This window comes from Aegilops tauschii, chromosome 1 (genome assembly GCF_002575655.3).
Source record: "Aegilops tauschii subsp. strangulata cultivar AL8/78 chromosome 1, Aet v6.0, whole genome shotgun sequence".
In the NCBI taxonomy this organism is placed as follows: domain Eukaryota; kingdom Viridiplantae; phylum Streptophyta; class Magnoliopsida; order Poales; family Poaceae; genus Aegilops; species Aegilops tauschii.
In genome coordinates, this window is record NC_053035.3 from 445,834,714 (window position 1) to 445,840,322 (window position 5,609).

Genomic DNA, 5,609 nt, shown 5'->3' on the forward strand with positions numbered 1-5,609 from the left:
TCGGTGGTTGATGAATTGCTATGATTGATTTAATTTGCTTGTGGTTATGTTGCTGTCCGTTGGTGCCCATCATATGAGCGCACGCGTGGATCACACCATATGGTTAGTTGTATGTTGATAGGACTATGTATTGAAGGGCAAGAGTGACAGAAGTTTCTACCTAGCATAGAAATTGATGCATACGGGATTGAAGGGGGACCAATATATCTTAATGATATGGTTGGGTTTTACCTTAATGAACGTTAGTAGTTGCGGATGCTTGCTAATAGTTTCAACCATAAGTGCATGGAATTCCAAGTCAGGGATGACATGCTAGCAGTGGCCTCTCCCACATAAAACTTGCTATCGGTCTAGTAAAGTAGTCAATTGCTTAGGGACAATTTCGCAACTCCTACCACCACTTTTCCACACTCGCTATACTAACTTTATTGTGTCTTTATCTAAACAGCCCCTACTTTTTATTTACGCGCTCTTTATTATCTTGCAAACATATCAAAAACACCTACAAAGTACTTCTAGTTTCATACTTGTTCTAGGTAAAGCGAACATTAAGCGTGCGTAGAGTTGTATCGGTGGTCGATAGAACTTGAGGGAATATTTGTTCTACCTTTAACTCCTCATTGGGTTCGACACTCTTACTTATCGAAAGAGGCTACAATTGATCCCTTATACTTGTGGGCCCATAGTTTATTGTATTTGTGAAATATGTACATATTTGTACATGAAATGGAGTATGCACAAAATATGGTACATACTACCAAAAAAGTAGTATGTGTACTACCTAAACATTCTTATATACTACATACTACGCGTACATACTCTTCAATGTGATAGATACTACCTAGAACGTATGAAACAAAAGTGGGAGTAACTACACCCGGTAGTAGGAAAAATTTGTCATATATATATATATATATATATATATATATATATATATATATATATATATATATATATATATATATCTATCTTTCCCTATAATAACGGATTGACTTTGTCAAGTTCACCGTTGCAATACGCTTCTTCCCGTGAGTTTACGCTTTCACTTTGAATTGAAAACATATTCGTGGTGGTACTAATCTTACGCCCTAATTTCTAACAAAATTTACAGATCGTATATAAAAGCAAGTGCTGGACCCATGGGCCTACATGGTTTACAGATCGTATTGGGCTCCATAAGTGTTTCCTTAGTACGTGAGTACGTCGCGTGTTTCGTCGTCTGTACCCCCTTCTCTCCGCACGCTCAAAATTTCATACTCGCGTGTCTTTGTCAGCTTCCATTGTGAAGAACGAAAAAAAAATTGGAATCCAATCCCTATATGACTCTATGAGGACAAGACAAGATATAAGCTCGTCGATTTTCCTCCTGAAATCGCACAGGCAGAACGTATGGAATCAGAAGAGAAGAACTTGACATCCACCGGTTGCAACCAGCTGCTGGAGGGCGAGCAAAAGGGATCCTTGAGGCCGCTGACCCGAGGCTAGCCGCCTGCGAGGCGAGTTCGACAAGGGCGGCACAGAGTGGTTCCTTCTACTGGGCCTAGCATGCCGCGGTTCTGACGGGGGAGAATAACAATGGATGACGGCCGCAAGAAGCCGGCAAAAGTGGGTGGCCGAATGGCCGTATGAGCGGGCAGACGACGCGGCTGAGGTGGTGGTGATGGTCGTACTTAGGAGAGCTTCGGGGAGGAGTTGGATGGGGTGGAGCGGCCTGCCGGTGGACGACGACAGGGTCAACGAGATGCCGACTAGATAGGCGAATCTGCCATGGGATGGTCAATCGGCTGGGGTTGACGGACGCGACAACAAAGCCGGATGGATCGGGAGGATAGCCGCCGTTCTCTCACTCCTGAGGTGTGTGCGCCCCCAACCCTAGATGATTTGTTATCCCTGTCTATCTCGATGGCGGACTACGTTTGCTGAAGATTTTGCTAGATGCCCGACGGCTTGGGTGTTTTGTTTCTCGAAAGCAAACCGGTGCCCTGGTCATTCTTTGAAATCTTGTGAAGGATGACCTTCCAAATAAGAATAATGATCAAAGGCTTGGTAAAGATTCACGAAGGGATTCATACACTCCCATGAGCAGATGATGATGCGTCATGCGTTAAGCATGAAGGCCGATCCTTCCATCATAGTTGCTAGTGTTAGCAGCACCTTATGCGTCATTACATAATGAACATCACGCAAAGATGGAGATGAGTGTTGATCAAGCCTATCAAGTTCACGATCCATATGCACCTGTACGAGTAAGCATGCTCTAGATTTTGAGGTACACATTAATACAAGTCGACTGTCACTTTTGTCCTCACATTGTGTTGTCATATTTAGTGCTGCCGCACAAGTCATGGATGATTCTCTTCAAGATTCTATTTTGAACACTTGTAGGTATGGTGGTTTTGTGTTGCAATAAACTTGACTAGGATTAGTATATTGATAAAAGTAGGTGGCAATATTCACATGTTTTTAACTGATATATGTTCCGGATTTATAATTCCAATTCTACTATTTAGACAAGAGCTTTGTGGCTAATCATACTTGATCCTATGTTCTCTGCCTGCAGGTATTTTTTTGAAAAGTATGTTCTCTGCCTGTTGGTATGGGTTTCACTTCACATTTTTATCAATTTCCATATGTTTTACATGGTCAACAATGCTTCAGAGTGCAAATTCTACTCAAACTGATGCTCTTACGTATCAGTTGTAATCTTATTTATGCTTGTCATGCATAAATTATCTTCATTCTTTCTAGAAAAGATATTGTCTTCCTCTTAGAAAGATCATCACCCTTTTCCAATGCTCGGCTTTGATAATGCTGGCAGTGTCGGTGCACAAAAATTGTTTGGAGATTTATGAATGTGAGACTAGACGTACATCTTTATGTATTTACCTTCTGTCAATTGACCTGCTTTCTAAAGAAATTCCCGTAATACATGCCCAGAATAAGAAGCACAATAGAAAATACTCCAATGGCTTTGTCATCAGCAATCATTGTCCCATAATCCAGTTCTTCGAGCCGATGGTCGTAAAGCGATGGCGGTACTGAGGAGTAGTGGCAGCACAGATGGGTCGCTTGAGACATGAGGATTTGTTATTAATTCCGTTGCAACGGGCGAGTACAACCACGGCTCTCTCTCTCTCTGCGCGCGCGTGTGTGTGTGTGTTTGTGTGTGTGTGTGTGTGTGTGTGTGTGTGATAGAAGAACATAATCAGGATGATGAAAAACCATCCTTGGCAATGTTGCCAATGATACAGCCTCCTCATATGCACTACATGTTTGATAAAGAAAATGATTTGTGTGAATGAAATATAATAATAATTTTATTAAGGATTACTAAAGATATTTGTCATAAATGTTCTCAGACTTTTGGACTCAAACGAAAATATCATATGAATGATGTTCAGATCATTACATGTTTGAACATAAAATAAGAGTTATGTGTACTATAATGCTAATTCCATTTTTGGTTATTAAATATAATTGTGATACTATTTGGAAGGAATTATCTTTTGCTGCATACATTCAGTCCAAATGCAGAAAATGATGTAGAGAACCAGGAGCTCAGGCGTGCATCACACACATCTTTTATATTTATATACAAACAAATATGGCTAGCCTTCAACAGTCTATGTAAAAAGAAGGATATAATTTTGTCTCGTGCTTAATTATATATATTTCTATGATGAGTCGCAGAAAGGACATATATGAAATTGGTTCCTAAATTTGACATGAACATGCATGCATGTCCTGTTGGTTGTTCGGGCAATTTAAAACATGGTCAGGCTGACATTTCATCGTGCATATGATATTTTCATCTGACTCCAAAAGTCCGAGCACATTTATCACAATTAGCTTCGGTAATCATAAATAAATTAGTATTATAATACACATAAATCATTTTCTTTACGTTGTCGAACATGTTACAATTGAAACATCATGAGTCCGATTCTCCTTTCCTGGAGGTTGTGTTCTTTCAATAAGAGGATGCAAGTATTTTTTTTCCCGTTGCAACGCACGAGCATATATATAAATATAAAAAGCTAGCCACTATCCTAATTAGTAACAGAATCTATAATACTTAAATAGTTCATCCCCACTATCCTAATTCTCTTAACATGCAGCCTATCCACATCATCACACATGCCCCACAAATACCACCTATGAAAAAAGTCCACAATTCAGTTTTTTTGAGCATTTTCTAACGCGCCAGTTAATTGCTTCTGGGCACGCTCGTGTCTTTTCCCCTGAAGGCTGGCCCATCACAACGCTCGCTGGGACTCCTTTTCAGCCGAAGCGTTTTCTATTCTAAAGAAAACACAGCAGCGTTTTCTCTCCATACGATTCCCCTCATCGCAGCGGCGCCGTTTAAAGTCTTTTCCATGGTGGTCAGCCTCGCTACCTACTATCTTCTCCACAACTGCATCTCTCCCTCTTCACCTTCTCCAGCCTAAATTAAATTCCACTACTCTCATCATCATACATAAACAGACGTATTTACTTCTTCCTGCTCATGCAAGCGTAACTGATGCAGTTCCTTCCCCCTTTAATCTGTGGAGCTACTTGCGCCCCTGGCTGAGAGTCGTCGGGTTTTGCCTTGGATAATCGGCGACACCCACCGCCTGATGGTGCCCAGTGTGTTGGCCGGTACACATCTGCACTCTCGATGTGTCGTTTCCTCTCTGTATCTGAATCCCCACGCAACCTCCTCATCGTGTCTACAGGTTCGGTTCTTAAATCTGGAAATTTCAATTTGATGTCTTACTTGGTGTATAGAATTTGTTTCTAAGGCGGTGAAGAAGCTTACTTCGATCTGGCTAGGTGTTATTACATCTACATATGGAGGAACAGAGGGCATTATGCGTATATGGATGTAAGTTTTACCTGTAAACCGAAGATGGACACAAATTTAGCAATATAGATATTGGATAAATCACTGTGTTAAATATAAAGTAAATTTGTTATTAGAGATATATGCTTTAGCACCTTTAGATTTGATCAATAAAAGTTGTTCAATCATCCAAGAAGTTAAGAGGTTGCTGTTCATAGTTGGTTTCAAAACTGAACATTTCTTTTCCTGCAGTTTGTTCTTGCAATAAATAGCCAGAGGTAGGAAGCATCCAAGGCACGGTTACATCTGCACCCTCGACGACGTCTGAAACCTGTTCCGATCCCCTCTGTTCAAGGTACTCGCTGATTTGTCGTTTTCAATCTCGCTGATTTGTCATTTCCAATCATCCTGAACTTGACATGTTGATGGTGTTTTGCCTTGCTTGCTTGAGTATGTTCACATAGAGTCAGTGTTCGTATTATGAATCCCAACTCTAGCCAGCATACTAACTTCAACTATAAAACTTTTTTAGGCACCTCAAAGCAAGGACCTGTTATCCCTTCCAGGTTGCAGCCACACAAGTAGTGAGAGGTTTGTCGTTATCCTTTGAATTATAGTTCAATAACTACCTCAGATATTTTTATTGAACACTACTTTATAATCCATCTACCCTTAGCCAAGGGATCTCACAAGATAAGACATGCCAGTCACTGTAGCTGCCTCTGATGATACAGAAAAAGATTCAAACAAGATACTACTCATAGATCTGCATACTTACTTAATT

General features: G+C 40.6%; 1 long non-coding RNA gene across 1 annotated transcript; it reads left to right on the top strand.

Moving 5' to 3' along the window:
- The first annotated feature begins 3,884 nt into the window (after window positions 1–3,884).
- LOC120964817 (uncharacterized) lies at window positions 3,885–5,184 on the top strand. Its single transcript, XR_005757062.1, has 3 exons — window positions 3,885–4,718; window positions 4,816–4,867; window positions 5,078–5,184. It is a non-coding gene; the product is annotated as an uncharacterized lncRNA (long non-coding RNA).
- Window positions 5,185–5,609: the final 425 nt, after the last annotated feature.